Consider the following 20,829-nt stretch of genomic DNA (forward strand, 5'->3'; position numbering starts at 1 on the left):
TATCATTATCCTGGTCACATGAACAAAGTTTGAAGGAAATATTAGCCATTTTTTATACCTTCTAGGTATAAGCAAATAGGTAATAACAGTTGCTGCCCATGCACAAAAATCGTGTTACACAGTGATATATCTATATATATATATATATATATATATATATATATATATATATATATATATATATATATATATATATATATATATATATATATATATATATATATATATATATATATATATATATATATATATATATATATATATATATATATATATATATATATATATATATATATATATATATATATATATATATATATATATATATATATATATATATATATATATATATATATATATATATATATATATATATATATATATATATATATATATATATATATATATATATATATATATATATATATATATATATATATATATATTTAATTCGTTCCGGAATTTTGCTCCCACACCAAACACTCGTAAACCGAAACGAATTTCCCCATTGAAATTAATGTATATCCCATTCATGCGTCCCATATCTCAATATATATATATATATATATATATATATATATATATATATATATATATATATATATATATATATATATAATTTTATAGGTTATTTTTTTACAGAATTGAAGATTAAAGTATTTTTAGTAACAAACAGCAATGATAAATAATATGTAACAGGAATTAATGTGTTACGGTTGTTACGGAGACTCCCGCAACCGCTAACTACACTCGATGTGTAGGCTAGCCCCGGGGTTTAGCAGCCGCAGTTTCCCTATTCTCGAGGCACCGGAACTACGTTCGACAACCAACGTGAAGCAAACCCGACGTATCGTCCGAGATGGAGGGTGAACGGGATTCAGTTACTTCAAGGAAGGCATACAAGCTGCCGAGGCTCGCCCCCGTTCCTCTTGAGAGCGTAGCATCCACCGTTTCTGTTTTCTTCTTAGCAGCACCATCCCTTTTAACCATCTTTCAGGGGGACATTGTTAAAGCAAAAAGAACTCACACTGCATTGCTGAAAACATGACACGAGCGCACGGATGCTATTACTACGAGTTTACAACGCGGACTGAGACTAGAGCCGACATCTCGTGGTCAAGGATTACACTAGACCGAGCAAGAATTAACACTAAGTCTTACCAAATTCTTGCGTTTCTTGTTCTGGCGCGTCAGAGCTTAATTAAAGAATTCCCCCTGATTCTCGGCAAGAATCGGGGGTCCTGCGCCAGGCGGGGCGGGGCTGGGTACGACCACTGTCTTGCTGGCCGCACCTCCATAGGCCTATGGCGATGACCATTTCCTGAGCTTCCTATGGGTAACCCTGCCAGATGGGGGTAGATATAGAGTTCACGAGGTTACTGTTGTGGTACTGTTGTACCACAGACCATTTTAAAGCAACACTTTAGGATAAGTAAGAACTTACCGGTATGAAAACATCATCGTCATCGTTAGAAACAAGAAAGTGACAGACAGTCGCCAAGACAGGCACGAAGACGGTCAGAAAGACCGTCGGCCAACTCCTTGGCAACAGTCGGCTAGCTAGTCGGCAACCAGTTGACAGACAATCTGGAAGACTGTCGTCAAGACCGTCAAGACTGTCGGCCAATCGGTCGGCAGATTCGTGGTTGTCATAGACATGGCGCCATTTCAAAAATTGACCGTTTAGACTCGTCTTGAGACTAGTTGACAGCATGCCGCAGACATTCTGCCAACTAGTTGGCCGAATGTACCAGGCAGTCGGCAATCATGGTAGCCGACACCAAGACGCCAAAAAATTCTTGGAGCGTGGGAGCCGACTTGTCAAATGCAGTGGTCGCCGGGTTGTCTTGGTCCAGAGTCGGCACAGTGTGAACGGGGCTTTAGGATTGCAAACTTGCCACCCTTTCCTCAAAATATGGAATGCTATTTGTTCCGTATTTGCCTGTCTGAATGGTTAAGCGGATAAAACTCAGTATTGCAAAATTGTAGTGAGCGCATTTTTCGATGTAAAATACGCGTCGTAACGTCTCTCCCCCCTTCTTCTCCTCTTGCCTTCACCAGCAGCGGGTAGGGGTTGTCAGTCATGGCAGCCCAGAGAAATTTTATGGTTGCCATCCGTTCCGTAATATATGGATTCGTTCTGTATTGCAGAATGGAATGTTGCGTTCCTCATTTTTTTAGATCAAGGTGACAGCCCTAACTGACACTCTATTCCCATTGTTTTCTGCGTTGAGCACTCTCGTCTTGCAGCGAACAAATGGAACCCACGCTCACGTCTTCGATTTGTACAAAAGACACGCCAGTCCTCGTCGGAAGACAGACTTGGTAGGCTAGGCTGACCTAAGGCGATAGAGTCGGTCTATCAGCATCCTCCCCTCCCCTTCATAAGCCGTCACTCGGCAAGGGTTTGTGGTCCCTCCTCGAAGGAACGTACGCGTTTGACCCTAATGGCCTCCATATAGTCTGTGTCCCCACCCGGGGGGTGACGACAAATAAAAAATAAAATAAAAATGGAACAAGATGCTCGTATACCAAGTCACCGCTCGTAAACCAAGGGATTTTTGTGGGATTGTTTTGCTCGTAAATCAAAACACTTGTAAACTAAGACACTCGTAAACCGAGGTTGATTGGATCAGCAATAATGGTGACGCGTGTGCGCGCAGGGGTTTAAGAAAGAGTGAATTCTAACCTATGAGGAATCGGTATTCGCTCTAACCAACCCACAACTGTCCTCCTTTAATCCACTCATCTGTCTACAAGCAAATGTTAAAAAAAAAAAAAAAAAATTCATGAACTCGATATTTTTTCTGAAAGGCTTCACTTCCAAAACAGCGTTCAACAAGTCCATTAAACAGGTGTATGAAGCACCAGACTTCATCAGTAGTCACATCACTGTTGCTCGATGCTATCAACTAATGTCGGGTCATCATGTAGCCATGGCTCAAGCCAAATGAGTTTTTAATGCAATATGTTATTGGCCATTTTAGATCAGTGTATGGTATTCAGGTGCTGGATGAGGACACGGACGCTCTCACTCAAACTCACTTAAAGGATTAAATGTGGGCAAAAACATGGACAATTATTGATAATTGTCGAAAAAATATTTAATTTAGAAATACATTTCTCTGCAAAATGAGTTATATTTGCTGATATCGCATTATTTGTTTTAATATTACATATATGATTCTTATATATCATTGTGTAACATTTTACACTTACATTTTTTTTCTCCAGAATGTATTGATTTAGTTCGCTGTACAGTTTGCATTTGTGTCCATCATTACTATAGAGCCATTTCATCAAGCTCTAATATGTAATACATTTTTTTTACGGCAGAGGAGACAGTTCAAGGGCGTAAAAAAAAAATAATAATAATGAAAAAAAAAGCCCGCTACTTACTGCTCCTGAATAGAGAGGAGTGGCCAAAAAGAGAAATCATGCCATGTGAAAGAAGAAGAAGATGAAGAAGAAGAAGCAGAAAAAGAAGAAGAAGAGGAGCACCACAACAAACAACAACAAAAACAAGAAAAGGCAAATAAAAGGTGACATCATTAAAAGAAACGTCTAGGAGGGAGGAAGAAGGAAGTGGGATTAAAGTGCAAAGGGAAAGAGGAAGAGGAACAGGATGATAACAAGCGGGAGGAGAAAAAGGAACAAAGAGGAAGGAAGAGCCCCCTCAAATATATGGAAGGTAAAGACGTAAGAAAAGGAGGAGGAAGAGGAAGAGGAAGAGTATGGAAGAGGCCTTTAGGGTTAGAGGTCTTGCAAAAACTAGACTTGGAATAAAAAAAGGCATCCTGTTTTTTCTCGAATTCACGCAAGACAAAACTTGGCTGTGCGTTGAGACGAATATAGGGAGGGAGGGAGGGAGGGTGAGAATGGGAGGAAGGTGGCAATATGGAAGAAGAGGAGGAGGAGGAGGAGGAGGAGGAGGAGGAGGAGGAGGAACAGAAAGATAGAGAGGAGGAGGAGTTGAAAGAGGACAAAGACGAGGAAAAAAAAAAAAGAAGAGGACAGTTTGTGACTATCTAGGAGAGGAGGAAGGGGAGAATGGGAAACAGGAACAGGAGGAGGAGGAGAAGAAGGAGGAGGAGGAAGAGGAGGAGAAGGAGAGAAAGAGAAGGAAGAGAAGAAAGACACTATGAGATTATCAGAGAGAGAGAGAGAGAGAGAGAGAGAGAGAGAGAGAGAGAGAGAGAGAGAGAGGAGACGGCAATGAGATGGAAAAAGCGAAAAGACAGTAGGAATATGAACCTTTGAGACTTTCCGGAGGGGAGGGACGGAGTATGAAGGAAACATAGAAACGCGGAGGAACAATCAACAGAATGTCTCTAGGTTGCAAGCTATTAGGCAAGAAATCGGACTGGAGCTGTGATACAAATTGGGTTCCACAGGCTTCAGCATTCGGTCCATTGCTGTTTATCGTTTGCATTAATGTTTTGGATACAGGAAGGAGTAGTGGTGTTAGTAAGGTTGCGTATGATACAAAGATCGGCAGAGAAATTTAATGAGATCAGGATGCTAGTGGTCTCCAGGGTGAACTAGACAAATTTTGCGATTTGGCGCGGAAGTTGCAGATGGAATTCAACGCTGGCAAGTTTATTATTTCTAAATGTAGGCAGAAATAATCCTTCGTATTTTTTTATTAAATTACACTTCCCTAAGCAGGTCTTGATGTGAGTGAGCTTAGAAGTCTTCGGAAGCTCTGATCTCCGTTTAAAAGTTCAATGCATTCAGGTTAAGAATCGTACAAACAGAGAAATGGGTTTTATTTTAAGGAAAGGAAGCAATAGAAGCGCCGAGGCTCTCCTCCAGCTATATTTAGCAGTGGTTAGAAATCATCTCGATTATGTGGTTCAGTTTTGGCCACTTTACAATAGAATGGATATCATGATGTTAGAATATGTGCAGAGGAGGATGTCAAAAATGATTCACGGGTTAAGACATTTGCCGTATGAAGATATGCTTAAATATATGGATTTGCATTTTCTAAAAGGGTGAAGGGTGCGAGGAGACTTAATCGAAGTTTATAAAAGGATGAAGTGTTTAAATAATAATCAATCAATCAGCGGAGGCATACACCGGGGGGCCCATCGCCACGCCCACCTTACGACGCCAAGCCCGGGGGTCCCTCCGGGCGAGTCCTCATGCAGGCCTCCTTCCCAACCCTGCTCAAGCCACGAACTCCATGGGCGTCCCCTTGGCCTCCTCCACTCAGGATTGTCTATTACAGAGACATCCCGATGAGTAGGATCAGCTTCAGGGTAACGTGACACGTGCTCATATAGCCGGAGTTGGCGTTGACGGACTATGCAGGTAATATATGTCGAATCAGTCTCACGGAGTAGTCGCCGGTTTGACACAAAGTCATTCCAGCGATATCCCATGATTCTACGTAGACACTTATTACCAAAGGCATCAATCCGCCTCTCCAAGTCCCCATTTAGTGTCCATGTCTCACAACCATAGAGTAAGATAGGGAGCACAGGGGTCTTTAAGATCCGGATTGACTGATTGATTATTGGGGCGTTTGTCTTGGCGCCGCAACAGCAAGGTCATGTGGCGCCGAATAAAAGATTAAATAAACTATTTTAAAACCATATCAATCAGTATTTAATTAGAAACAAGGTTAAAAAAATAATTCAATAACAGGACAATAAAACCTACAGGAGGTTGAGGACGCCAGCCTCCTGTAGGAAGCCATAAACATCATGTCCCGGAAAGAGCGCCTTCTCCCCCAGCACCAGGGAGAAAGAGAAACTCCCATCTCCTCCCCGACACCGGGGAAGATACCGCTCTCGCAGGTCCCCCAGACTGGGGCATTCGACCAGCGAGTGCCGAACAGTCAGGGGGACCAAACAGTCGTCACAGTAGGGCTGAACTACCCGGGACATGAGGAAGCCATGTGTGTATCTTGTGTGACCAATCCTACGGCTTCTTAAAAGGGAATAAGACCAGGGACGCACAGCCCTGGTTGTGACTTTCCCCATCTTTGTTGTGGCAATCACAGCCGCCCACCTGCGCTGCCACACCCTCTGAAGTGCAGATCGCACGGTGGGATACAAGTCCCTAATTGTAAGAGCGCACTGTGAGGGAGGGCGAGAAGCAGCGGCCAGCGCCACCTCATCAGCCTCCTACTGTAGCTCATTACCAAGCACAGAGGCGTGGGCAGGTACCCAGGAAAAATATATTTAGTGGCCACGCCTTTTGGCCAGAACCAGCCAGCTAAAATTTTCTAAAACTATATGGTGGGTGCTTCTAAAATCTTCCATTCCGTACAGGGCTGCCTGTGAGTCAGAGTAGACAGTATAAATACCGACAGGCAAAGTGAAGATTGTGCGAATTGCTAAAAGAATGGCAGACAGTTCTGCGGTAAAAATTGAGGCTAGGGCAGGTAAAGTTCCAGAACGGGAAAAGTTTGGAAAGACTGATCCAAATCCGACACCAGCATCGGATTTGCAGCCGTCCGTGTATACTGGTACAGAATTGGCGTGACTAGCCGTGTGTGACAAGAAAAGCTGTCGAGCAGTTGCTGTCGAGATGCTTGCCTTGTTGAAGTACCGGCAGAAATGTGTGTTTTGGAACTCCTACGGTGTGATGGGGGGTACCTGATACACTGTTATAGGGACGTATGGTAGTGAGAGGACCCCAATGACATTCCGGACACGGAAACCAAAGGGGCGAGGTAGGAGAGGTTTGTTTCTGTATATTGTATCTAAGTTGTTGTCTATGGCAACGGTGTAGGCAGGGTTGTTAGGTTGGCGTGTAGTCTGTACCAGTATTCAATTAGGAGTTCGTCTCTATGTAAGTCCAAGGGTGGCACTCCCGCGTCAACTAAAAGATTTGATATGGGGGATGATCTAAAAACACCTGTTGACAGTCGGACTGCAGCGTGGTGGACTGCATCAAGTGTGCGGAGGCGGGCTGATATTGCCGATGTGTATACTACGCAGCCGTAGGACAGTCTCGCCCCAATGAGTGCCTGGTAAAGGCGTAGGTGTACTGTGCGGTCAGCGCCCCATGAAGTGTATGGCAGAACACGAAAGAGATCGAGGAATCTCATGCACTTTGTTTTTTAAGGCTTTTAGGTGTGGAAGCCATGTGAGGCGCCTGTCGAAGACGAGTCCTAAGAACTTGTGTTCTTCCGCAAAAGGTAGACGTGAACCGCACATGATGAGATCAGGGTCTGGATGGTGGCCTCTCAGACGGCATGTAAACCGACTTGGATGGTGAGAATCGGAAGGCATGATTCTCAGCCCATCTGGATGTTCTGTCGATGGCATGTTGCAGTCTTCGCTTCGCGGTGGACATCCCAGACGCCGAGTACCAGATTGCCAGGTCGTCAACATAGAGGGAGGACGACACCCACTCTGGGAGCGATGTTGTAACTCCATTTATGGCCACGGGAAAGAGGGCGACACTGAGGACGCTTCCTTGGGGAACTCCTTCCTGCTGTTCATAGAGTGGTGAGTAGGAGGTACCAACTCTTACGCGGAAGATCCGCTCACCAAGAAATCCCTCAATAAACTTTGGCATCCATCCACGAAGACCAAAGTTATTAAGCTGCTTTAAAATCCCATACCTCCATGTCGTGTCGTAGGCCAGTCCGCAAGCCAATTGTGAATGTTACCCGAGATACCGTGCGCCAGTAGTTTGCTAAGCAATCGTTGGTGGGGGACCTTATCAAATGCCTTTTGAAAATCCAGACAAATGATATTTACTGATCTGCTTTCATCGAACACCTCAAAAATATAGTGAAAAAAATCAAGTAAGTTAGTCAAACACGAACGTTTACTACGGAAGCCATGTTGCGAATTATTTATTATATTATTTTCTTCGAAGAATTTCACCATATTGTCGCAAATGATAGTCTCCATTAACTTACAAACAATCGATGTCAGGCTAATTGGTCGATAGTTTCCTGGATGAGACTTGTCCCCCTTTTTGAAAATTGGTGTGACATTTGCAAGTTTCCAATCCGACGGAACTTTTCCAGCTGTTAAAGATTTATTGAATATGATGGAGAGCGGTTTACAAATTTGATGTTTGATTTCTTTTAAGACCCTTGGGGTAAATTTATCTGGACCAGGAGCTTTGCTTACTTTAATCTTTTCAATAGTGCGTAAAATGTCACTTTCTACGATGAGCACGCCACTTATCATCTTTTCGGCCCTTCTAACCTCCGGCGGTTGAGGTGATAAACAATCTTCGTCGGTAAATACGGATGCGAAAAAGTTATTTAGGATTGTAGCCATTTCATTTTCATCGTTCGTGTGGTTACCATTTTCATTAGCAAGCGGTGCGTTACCACAAGTGAGTGACTTTTTATTATTTACATAGCTAAAAAATTCTTTAGGATTAGATTTTCTTGTTTCCGCTATATATCCTTCAAGATTTTTCTTGCTTCGTTTTATTAATTTCTTGGTCTCGCGGCGAATTCTGTTCAACTCTAGTTTGTCAGCCTCGCTCTGAGTTGATATGTATCTACTGTATACGCGTTTTTTAAGAGATAGGCTATTTTGAATTTCGTTATTCCACCATTTGGGTTTCTTCTTAGAAGCTGAACGTCTGTTACGATAAGGTACGCATATGCTTATGGCATTGTTCAATATTGTGGTGAAGGCCCCCCAAGATTTATCAATATCTGTTTCCGCTGTGATTTCAGTCCAGTCAGAATTATTTAGAATTAATCGGAGTCTTACGAAATTCGCTCTCTGATAATCAAGCACCTTTTCTTTACTAGGAGTTACTTTACTTTCTTTCATATTGATGCTGAATGTGATTGTTCGGTGATCGCTAGAACTAAAAATTGGACCAACATTTACTTCGTTAACTAGATCAGCTGTCGTTGAAAAGATAAGGTCAAGTATATTATTTTCCCGAGTCGGTTCTTGAACGTGTTGATGCAAATCACTTTCTAGTAAATATGTGTACAGGTCGAGCCCTGTATGACAGTTCAACGGTTCACCCCATCTTTTCACTTGCAAGTTAAAGTCCCCAACAATTACTGCCTCGCAACTGCTACTTGTTTCTAATAATAATTCACTTAATGCGTGGTCGATATCAAGAGTCTGCCTTGGCGGTCTGTAGATAAGTCCAATTACTATTTTACGAGATTTATTTTTAATTTCAATGAAGACCGTGTCTACATTGGTTATAATATCTGTTTTCACGGATACTGGATGGAGAGAGTTGTGGATATAAAAGATAACGCCTCCACCCTGTCTGTTCTCTCTTTCATGACTAAAGATGGTATAACCCGGTAATCTATATTCCGCAATGAAATCTCTATTTGAAGTATCTATCCAAGATTCTGTGACTCCGATGATGTGATAATGATTTGTAGCTTTGAGGGGGACGCGGGTGGAGCCCCCGGCACAGACTGTTCGGAGGCTGAGGACACGGGCGCCGGCAGGGCCGCACCGTGACCTTTGGCAGCAGCGGTCACCGGCTGAGGGTAAGCCGGGGCCACTGGTGCAGAGGTGGAGGCTGCTGCCGGCACCCGGGATTCTTCCAGCGATCCAGAAGCGGGCGCTGAAGAAGGCACTTTAGCAGGAGGTCTGTCCCCAAGGGAGTCCTCACTGCGAGTGCAATTCTTCTGATGGGGCTCAGTACCACAATCATCAGGCGTCTGGGGCGATGATACGGCCTTTTGAGGCAAAATTGAGGTTTTGAAAAGAACATACTTGGCAGTGGTAGAACGGCGATGGGCATGGACATTGAGGGCAGCGGCATATGTCATTCCGGGGGTGGCCATCTTTGTTAGGGCAAGTTGTTTAGCCTCAGCGAAGGGTACCCTTTCCTGATTGCGTATTTTGAGTAATTTCCTCTCAAAGAGGAAGCGCTCACAATCCTTTGATGAGGCAGGACGAGGTTCACCACAGTGGTAACAATGTACAGGTCAGTCGTCACCGTGGTTATCCATACCGACAGGTCTGGGTGACGTGACCATACGCTTGGCAATGAAAGCACCTTCTGGGGTTGAGGACATAGGGCTTCACATTCAAATTTAACCAGGCCAGCTTGACAGTTTTGGGCAGTACTAATCGGTTGAAAGTAATGAATAGGGTTGGTGTAGGTGTGAGAACTTCGTCTACTTTTCGTGGAACTCGTCGTACTGATGTCACATCGTAGTTTTTGAGTTCGTTCACCAACCTTTCTTCTGAGTAATGAAGAAGGTGCCGTGAAAAGACAACTCCCCGAGATTGTTTCATGGTGGCTTGAGCAGAGCAGGACACTGATGCATCCAGAACGGAGGTAAGGGAGCGGAGCTTTGAACTCTCTTCAGGTGACGAAACTTCAACCAACAAGCTACCGTCCCCTTGTGGCATAATCTTGGGCTCACGGCCACAAGTCTTGACCAGACAACGGTGCACTTCAAAAATATCCAGGTCATTTATCGAGTCTTGGGCAGACCCTCTAGGAGGTAGGGACTTTCCAGAGGCACCACCAGGAGCCGTGAAAGGCTCCAAGGTGGCGATGAGAGAGGACCGTGTGGGACTTTCCGGGGACGGGCGGACGTCAGGAAGAGAGGCAGGCTGGGGCAGTGTATCTATATCCATACACAGGGAGTTTCTTCTACTTCCCTACACCCCTACCCAACACGAAGCCCAACAAGAGGAGGCTGGATGTTGGGGCCAGACCGCACCCAACAGCCCCAGGGGTAATGGGGAAGTATACGCAGCCACTGCCAGGCGTTTAACGGCGGCCGCGTGACCGTTGCGATCGCCCACCCGGCAGTGACCGCTTGACCCTAGCCTTCGCATGGTCCTAGCCAGCGCATGACCAGCCGATTGATTCAGTGGGACCACTCTGAACCGCCCGTCTTACCCCAACCCTCCCACCAAAGGAGCGTGTTGCCCACCGAAGGGAACTACACCCCGCCCCGCGGTGGACTCAACTCCTAGATGAGAGGGCGCAGGGAGTATACGGGACGCCACGCACGGCAAACATGTGGGGAGACAATAGCCCTGCCCTAGGTGATAAAAGAGCGGGCGCAAGCAACATCACCAGTAGGCCTCCTCTGCTAGTGATGAGGGGGGAGCACTTAGTCCACGAGGGCAGCGGACATCGAGCCCTATCGAGGTAGACAAGCCACCACGGTGGGTGGTGCCGCCGACCTCGCTTCAAGCCCGTCACCACGACAAGGTGACTCCCCTTCGACGGGGTGAAGATCCGGATCTTTGTCCTTCTGCACAGGTATCGACAACGCCATATACTCGTGTTGAGCGAGTCCATAACACAGTGGGCCGGGTCAATCCGCCGTAAGACTTCCTGGCGAGACTCACCGTTGTTATAAACTAGGCTACCAAGATACGTGAAACTTTCTGAGATCTCAACGTCCTCGCCACACGCATGAACAGACTGTACTGTTTTATCTAGCAAGCCTCAAAACGCCTGTACCTAGGTGTTGACCCAGGAGACCTGAAGTCCCAAAGGCTTCGCCTCCATGTGCAGTGCCCGAGAGCCATCATCAAAACATCCAGCGACTCCGCCAGGATTACTGCATCATCGTCAAAAACAAGGTCAGTGACCCTGGTACTCCGCAATGACTCTGGTTCACATCTCTGCCCAGTACCCAGTCCATACAAGTGCTGAAAAGCGATGGGGCAAGGACACAGACCTGCCTCACTCCCGCATTCACAGACTAGAAGCTGGACAACCGCCCCCCCCCACACACACACACTCATTTCACAGCACTCTCTGTCCCAGAATACAGGCCAGTCAGTAAACCAATAGTTCTCGCAGGAATCCCACCAAAGTCGCAGAAGATCCCAGAGTGCCTCGCGATGCACTGAGTCAAATGCCTTCTTGAGATCGATGATGATAATTGGAGCGTTCATTTCTTGGCGCCGCAACTGCAGGGATATGTGGCGCCGAATATAAAACTGAATAACCTATACTAAAAAACTATAAAAGAAAACGGTAATTATTTAAAAGCATAATACAAACGAAGTCAATAAAAGGTCAATAAAACCTACAGGAGGTTGAAGATGCCAGCCTTCTGTAGGAAGCCATAAACGTCATGTCCCGGGGAGAGTGCTTTCTCCCCCAGCACCAGAGAGAGAGAGAGAAACTCCCATATCCACCCCGACACCGGGTGAGGTACCGCTCTAGCATGTCCCCCAGACTGGGGCACTCAACCAGCAAGTGTCGAGCAGTCAGGGGACCAAGCAGTCATCACAGTACGGATGAGGACATGTCCCAGGACATGAGGAGCCATGTGTATGTCGAGTATGACCCACCTTAAGGCGGGCCAGGACAGTCTCTCTCTTACGACTCCTAATATGGGAATACGACCAGGGACGCACAGCCCTGGTCGTGACCTTCACCATCTTTGTCGTGGCAAGAACAGCCTGCCAACTGCATTGCCACACCCTCAGGAGTGCAGACCGCACGGTGGGATATAAGTGCCTAAATGGAAGAGCGCATTGTGAGGGAGGACGAGAAGCTGCGGCCGGCGCCACCTCATCGGCTTCCTCGTTAACACGCACAGAGACGTGGGCAGGTACCCAACATATATTTATTTGATGGCCACACCTTTTGGCCAGAACCAGCCAGCTTAAAACTTCTAAAACTTTAGCGTCGATGCTCCTAAAATCTTCTATTGCGGACAAGGATGCCTGTGAGTCAGAGTAGACAGTAAAAATACCAACAGACAAAGTGAAGATAGTGCGAATTGATAAAAGAATGGCAGATAGTTCTGCGGTAAAAATTGAGGCTAAAGCAGGCAGAGTTCCGGAACCGGAAAAGTCCAAGTAAAGTACAGATATGGCGTGACTATAGTCCGTTTCATTCCATCTGTCCACACGTGAACGTGGATGTGACACCAGCGCATTGTTAGTTCGTGATTGCGGGAAGATGAACTTCATATTTTCAGTGATATATTTGAGTGTTTATGTTTACAAAAAACCTCAAGCCCTCTTATATGAACCGCAAACAGGCCGATTTGCATCGATAATCCACCATACAAGCACACGAAAGAACAACTTGTATATCAAATAGTAGCTATAGTCTGATCATACTCGATCGATTCATACCTAGCCTTTCAGATACCCATAGTTCATCTCACTTAGGTACATAAAATGACATCAGACCCTACAAGTGTGTATACATAAGGAATTTTGATTTGTTGCATGTAAATAACAACTAAAAGCCTAGAATCGCATTCAACAGTTATTATTTGCTATTTCATGTTATTTCGATTAATAATAGGTATGTACGAGCAGTAAATTATGAAGATACCCTTATTTGCACTTGCAGAGCCAGATGTCTTTTAAGGGGGGGTTGTAAATGGTCGGCTGAAAAAAAACTTTTTATAAAAATATATTTTTGTTTTATAAAATTCAGCAATTTTTCCTTTCTTTTGGTATATGAATGAATATGATGAAAAAATAATACAGTGGTATGCAACATGCATTGCAATGCAATGCAATGTCCTGCAATGACCTTCCGCGCGGCGCCACTGGGTTGCAATCCATGTTTTCACCCATTTTTAATTTTAGGATTTTTTTTCATGGTCTGTCATGATACTCTTAGGTTCTCTTACACCACTAGTCAAGAAAATGGGAAGTTTAACACTCAGTAATATATTTTTGTATTTATCCGTGAAAAATCGATTTAAATAATGTTTTTTTCATAAATCCAACAAAACATTGTATGTATCCGCCTCAGATGTCTTTGGATTATATTTCATTGATTTTACACAGTAGAAGACTGGTTTTTACTTTGAAATATGGTCAAATTCGAGTACATGGATTTGTGACCCCGTAGCCTGTGTACACATCCAATGAAAGTAAGTTAAGGAAACCATGTGTGCTTTTTTCTTCATATCCTGATGTATTTATCCTGTGGATTTCAAGTCCCTAGGTGGAATACGTAAAATACAAAAAAATATTTCATCTTCATCGCTTGATATCTCAAAACCATGATTTTGCACTTTGAAAAATATCTCCTTCGTTGTATTTCTTGTTATACACAAATTTCTTACTGCAGCTTATGAAAGTATGTGTAAGGAATAGGGTTTGCTATCGAAATCATTGCTTGAAGTTGATTTTGATTTGTGTAAAATATTTGTCAATATTTTTTTTATTTCATCGAACCTAAAAAATATTGTTAGCTATTGTATAAACGATATATTGTATATATTGTTAAATATTGTATAAACGATAGCAAACATTAATCTCCCAGCCTTCCTGATTAAAATGCTTTTCGAAAGAAAAGAATCGGCCTGTAAATAAGGGAGGAGAAACACTTAGAACATAAGGAATTTAACATGGGATTTGAGATTTTACAACCCCCCTTAATATACAGGAAATGAGCTATCAATCCATGAATTTAAAAAAAAAACATAGATCGTTCGAGCATGATGTGACTAGGTTATTTGATATAAGCTTGTCTTTTCATGTGCTTGTGTGGTAGATTATCGATGCAAACGACCGAGTTGTTTTTTGAGTACATAAACATTCAAATATATTATTGAAAAATAAGCTTGAATGTCTATCACAATAGTTGAATTTCAGGCATTCACGAACTAGAAATGCGCAGGTGCCACATCTATCAAAATTCCCGCTTTGTTGGCGGACAGATGAAATGAAACAGACTATAGCTGTGTGAGACAGGAAGAACTGTCGAGCAGTTCCCGCCGAGATGCGCTTTGTTAAAGTTGAAGTACCGACAGAAATGTGTATTTGGAAACTCCCATGGTGTGATGGTGGGTATCTGATAGACTGCTATAGGGAAGTATGGTAGTGAGAGGTCCCCAATGACATTCCGGACACGGAAACCAAAGGGGCGAGGTTGGAGAGGTTTGTTTCCGTACATTATATCTACATTGGTGTCTAAGGCAGGTGTAGGCAGGGTTGTTAGGTTGGCGTTGTAGTCTGTACCAGTACTTAATTAGAAGTCCGTCTCTATGCCCGTCTAAGGGTGGCACCCCAGCGTCAACTAAAAGACTTGATATGGGGGATGATCTAAAGGCACCTACTGACACTTGAACTGCAGCGTGGTGGACTGCATCAAGTGTGCGGAGACGGGCGGTTGTTGCCGATGTGTATACTTCGCAGCCGTAGGACAGTCTCGACCCAGTGAGTGCCTGGTAAATGCTTAAGCGTATTGTGCATCTACTGTTGATCTCACCTTCCGAAACCCTGACTGGTAAAGAGACAGGTGGCCATTGCTCTCTAGATGGTGTACTAGGCGAAAATTTTCCATCTTCTCCAGGAATTTCCTTAGGTAGGATGTTTGAGCAATGGGTCGGTAGTGTATTGTGAACCATCCTTCCGGATGGGAAGTACAATGGCTTTGTGCCACCACTTGGTATGATGCCAGTCTGCCAGACTTTGTTGTATATTTGCAACAGAAGGGTCATGGTGTTAGGGCTAATGTGTCGGAGCATGGCATATGAGATATTATCAGGACCCGGCGAGGTGTCGTTGCAGCGGGAATGAGCTGATTGCAGTTCGCGCATGGAAAAGGGAGCGTTGTATATTTCTGAGTTGAGAGATGAGAAGTGTAGCTGGCGTCTCTCCTGAAGTGCCGGCGTACTTCGGGAGGTCTTGAGTCCCGTTCAGACACAACAGCAAATGCTCTGGCTATGACGTTGGCGACTTCAGCGCTCCCTGATATTATTTTATTGTTGATTTTAAATGCAGGTGGTGGGGTCAATGAAAACTTTCCTGCTACTTTGTGTACCCACTTCCACACCCGTGTCATCTGCGTCTGTGAATTAAGTGAGGATACATAACTGGCAAATAAGGATCGTCGTGCTTCTTTCAGTGTCCGGCGTGCTTGTGCTCGTGCTTTCTTGTAGGCGATATGGTTGAACTCTGTCCTCTGCCATTTTTAACGGTTGAAGGCCCGGCGACGGCAAGCCACAGCTTGTTTGCACTCGTCAGTCCACCATGGCACAGGACGACGTGGTGTATTTCCCGTTGTCTGTGGGATTGTAAATACTCCCGCTCGGTAAATATGTGCCGTAAAAAAGTTAACTCCCGCCTCGGTTGTCTCAAAGTCAGCGATTATCATCTCCGTGTGACTCATGGTTCCAAAAAGCTCCCAGTCTGCCCGATCTAATTTCCAACGCGGTAGTCGAGGTGACGGTTGAAAGGTGGAATGGGAGATGTAGATGGGGTAGTGGTCGCTGCCATGTAGATCCTCTGATATTTCCCACTTGAAGTCCAGATAAGCATTGGGGAACTGAGTGAGAGGTCAATAATTAACTGAGTGTCAGTTTGCATGTGGTAGTGTGATTGATGACCGGTGTTCAATATGCATAGATCAAGGTCTTCAATTACAGATGCGATAATGGCTCCTCTTGGATTGTTGATGTTATCCTCCCATAGTGTATGTCGGCTGTTAAAATTCCCAACTATTAGGAAATGTGAGGGCAACTGGCGTACCAGTGCCAGAAGGTCTTGCCGATTGATTGGTGTACTGGGTGGGAGATACAAAAACTCAGAGTGTAGGTGCGAGTTATATGAATTTGAGCAGCAGCGGCCTGCAATGGAGTGTTAGGGAAGAGCGGAGTATGTGCCACGTTATTGGAAATAAGGAGACAAGTACCTCTTGAAGGGGCTTGTGTGGGGTCTGCTGGTGAGTATATGACACTGTAATTGCGTGGGGGAGGGGGAGCGTATGCTCCTAACAGTGTTTCTTGGAGACAGAGACACTGTGGCTGGGAGTCTTTTATTAGGAGCTGGAGTTCTTCCCAGCTTCCTCGCAACCCACGGCAGTTCCACTAAATGATCTTGATTTTTGTTGTTGTTGTTGCAGGGATCCTCCGGAGAGGGACGTCCCTGTTTTAAGGATGGTCTCTCGCTGGAGGGTTGACCCCAGCACTAATGTTTTTCTTTTCGGTGCGTCTTGCCGGGGAAGGTCTAGCTTTCCCCGGCCTACTACTCCTGCCGGTGGCTTTCTCACCCTGTCCCCCAAACCTTCCGCCACCCCTACGAGGCGGCAAGGGAAGGAGACACGGGTGGAGCCTCCGGCACAGACTGTGCGGAGGCTGAGGACACGGGCGCCGGCAGAGCTGCACCGTGATACAGGGCAGCAGCGGCCAGTGGCTGAGGGCAGCCGGAACCACTGTTTTTTTTTCTCTTTTTTTTCTTTTTTTTTTACGTCTTGGCCTATTGCGCCGGTAGGCTTCTTCCCGGTGGATCCTGATGGTCGGTCCAAGGCTTCTTCCCGGTGGGTCCTGATGGTCGGCCCAGCCCGTTCTGGCGCAGGCGAGTGTTTATAGTGGCGCCGTCTTGCATTGGCTCATGCTGCCCTCCCGGAGCTCATCTTTAATCCTAGAATCTAGAGTCCGGGTTGTTAGGTGGTCTTCTGGACAGCATGTGGGTAGTTTTAAGCCACTCGGCGGCGGCTTGGTGGCATCGGTCGGGGATTGAACTCGCGTCCTCCTGAACGCGGGGCCGTCTTGCTATCTGTTCAGCCACCAGGGATAGCGGTCACAGCCGGCACCCGGAATTCTTCCAGCAATCCAGAGGCGGGAGCTGGTTTACGTGAACTATTCCGTGGACATTTTAGTCGCACGGACTTGTCTTGGGCAGACCCTCTAGGGGGTAGGGACTTGCCAGAGACACCACCAGGAACCGTGAAAGGCTCCAAGGTGGCGATGAGAGAGGACCGTGCGGAAGTATCCGGGTACGGGCGGACGTCAGGAAAAGAGGCAGGTATATTTACCTTTCATTTCCCTACACCCCCACCTAATACGGAGCCCAACAAGGGGAGGCTGCATGTCGGGGCCAGACTGCACCCAACGGCCCCAGGGGTAATGGGGAAGTATACGCAGCCACTGCCAGGTGTTTAACGGCGGCCGCGGGACCGTTGCAATCGCCCACCCGATAGTGACCGCTTGACCCTAGCCAACATATGACCAGCCGATTGATTCAGCGGGGCCTCACTGAACCGCCCGTTTTACCCCAACCCTCCCACCAAAGGAGCGTGTTGCCCACAGAGGGTAACTACACCCAGCCCCGCGGTGGACTCAACTCCCAGATGAGAGGGCACGGGGAGTATACGGGACGCCACGCACGACAAACACGTGGGGAGACAATAGCCCTGCCCTAGGTGGTAAAAGAGCGGGTGCAGGCAACATCACCAGTAGGCCTCCTCTACTAGTGATGAGGGGGGAGCACTTGGTCCACGAGGTCATCAGGCATCGATCCCTATCGAGGTAGTCAAGCTACCACGGTAGGTGGTGCAGCCGACCTCTCTTCAAGCCCCGTCACCACGACAAGGTGACTCCCCTTCGACGGGGTCTTGAGATCGACATAGGCTACAAGCATCCCCTGTCGAAACTCACGTCGACGCTCCACCTGTACGCGAAGCGCTAGGATACGGTCAGTTGTTGATTTACCAGGCGTGAACCCAGACTGTTCAGGTCTTTGCATCTTCAGCAGCTGGCTGCGAATTCGCATCAGCAATAGATGGGCAAGCACCTTGCCTGGCACACTGAGCAGTTTCATACCACGGTAGTTGTGGCAATCTTGTCGGTCCCCTTTCCCTTTCCAGATAGGGACGACCAACCCCCTCTTCCAGTCAGGAGGAATGGTATCGGACTGCCATACGCCAGTCATGACCGCATGCAACCCACGGATAATGGCCTCACCTCCAGCTCTGAGCAGCTCCGCACTGAAATTACAGGTGCCAGGTGCCTTTCCACCCCTCAACTTTGCCACAGCCTCTCTGGCCTCAGCCAGAGAGGGTTGGCTTTCGTCGATGGGTGGATCAGCATCCGCCACTTGCAACCCAGCAACTGGAAGCTGCCCACGTGGAGGGTCCGCCATGTACAGCTGCTAAAAGTGCTCAGTCCAGCGAACCCTCTGCCCATACATGTCCGATACGAGGCAGCCATCAGCTGTTCGGATAGCGCTCACCTAAGAGGGAGACTTGGAGCGGAGCTTCTTCAGGGATCGGTAAGCAGGTCGGAGGTCATTCGCTTTTAAATGGCCCTCGACTTCCTCAGCGAGACCCCTGACATACCTCTCCTTGTCTCTCCTCAGGAGAGCTCTAGTCCTACGTGACAGAGCCCTGTATTGGTCCCGGTTCCCAGCAAGTCTGGCAGCGCGACTCTCTTCGATAATCTCCAGCGTCTCCACCGAGGGAAAGCCACTCCTAGATCTCGGGTGCTCTCCAATGCACTCCTTGGCTGCTTGCAAAGTCTTATGTTTGAAGGTATCCCACAGTTCTACAGGGTCCTCCAGGGTGCCGAGCACATCGATCCGATTTGAGACTGTCACTTCATACTCCTGAGCACATGCCAGGTCCTTCAGCCTCTCGAGATGGAACACAGTATTGTTGCATCTCGAGATTCTTCTTGACCTGATATGAAGCTTGAGTGTTGCAACAACAAGCCTATGATCAGTTCCAAAGAACTCAGCACTTCGGAAAACCCTGCAGTTCTGGAAGATCCTCCAACGAATACTTACAAGGATGTGGACAATTTCCTTAGCTACCCCTCTGGCATTACTATACCAAGTCCAGCGGGCGCAGCTCTGGTCTCTAGCACCAAGAACCCGCAATTCTCAACCTCCTGGATTCTTTAATATTCAGAAGGAGAAAGCTGTTGATGTTTCCGGCACCAGAACCATGGGGACCAACACATAGCTCGTGGCCAACCTTGTCAATGCCAGTATAGTCCGCTTCATTCCGTTTGTCCACTCGCGAACGTAGATGTGGCACCTGCGCATTGTTAGTTCGTGATTGCGTGAAGATCAACTTTATATTTTCAGTGATATATTTGAATGTTTGTGTATACAAAAAACCTTCAAGTCTTTTTATATGAACCGCAAACATGCCAATTTGCATCGATAATCTACCATATAAGCACAAGAAAACAATTGGTATATCAAACAGTATAGTCTGATCATACTCGAACGATTCACAGCATTTCAGATACCCATTTTTCATCTCATTCAGGTACAAAAAATGATATCCGACTCTGCAAGTGTAAATGCATAAGGAATTTTGATGTGTTGCTCTTTAAGCAGCATGGGTAGCCTAATATTCGAAATAGCCTAGCATCGCATTCAAGTTAGCCTATTTTTACTATTTCATGTTATTTCGATTATCAATCATTATTTACATACAGTAAATTATTAAGATAGCCTTTATATGCACTTGCAGAGTCAAGATGTCTTTTGATATACCTGAAATGAGCTATTAATCAATGAATTTGAAAAAAAAAACAGGCCTAGATCGTTCGAGCATGATGTGACTATGTTATTTGATACAAGCTTGTCTTTTCGTGTGCTTGTATGTTAGATTATATCGATGCAAATGAATGAGTTGTTGTTTTTAATACATAAACATTAAAATATATTATTGAAAAATAAGCTTGAATGTCTATCACAACAGTTAAAGTGACTGCATAGCACCGAGATACCGAAAATGGTTCACGAAGTCGATTTCTAGAGTCTGGCATGTAGAGGTACCTGCAAGCATCAGCCTTTACATGGCGCGTATTTAAATGCCCCGCGAGGGATTTAAATATAGATCAGCTGAATGGGACTGTTGCCATATGTAGTGCAGATTTTGGTTTAATTTTTTTCATAATTTTTCTTGCTCTATCCAAAAGCAGACTCATTCTGGTTAATATACGATATGTTGGGCGTGTGTGTGGCAGAAAGGGTCATAACCAGGAAGAGCGCGTCACGGCATCAGTCCAGTCGGTCCAGTCAAAAAAAAAAAAAAAATAATAATAATAATAATAATAATAAATAAATAAATAAATAAATAAATAAAACGCACGTATCAAACCACCCTTTGGTTCGTGTAGAAGAGTGTGAACCTCCTAGGACAAAGTATGAAGCTCTATCTTAATTT

General features: G+C 45.5%; 1 pseudogene; it reads left to right on the forward strand.

The window, feature by feature from the left end:
* The first annotated feature begins 12,118 nt into the window (after positions 1 to 12,118).
* The window catches only part of LOC126986565 (putative nuclease HARBI1), a 42,675-nt pseudogene continuing 33,964 nt past the window's right edge, over positions 12,119 to 20,829 (forward strand).

The sequence above is a fragment of the Eriocheir sinensis genome, chromosome 62 (genome assembly GCF_024679095.1).
Source record: "Eriocheir sinensis breed Jianghai 21 chromosome 62, ASM2467909v1, whole genome shotgun sequence".
In the NCBI taxonomy this organism is placed as follows: domain Eukaryota; kingdom Metazoa; phylum Arthropoda; class Malacostraca; order Decapoda; family Varunidae; genus Eriocheir; species Eriocheir sinensis.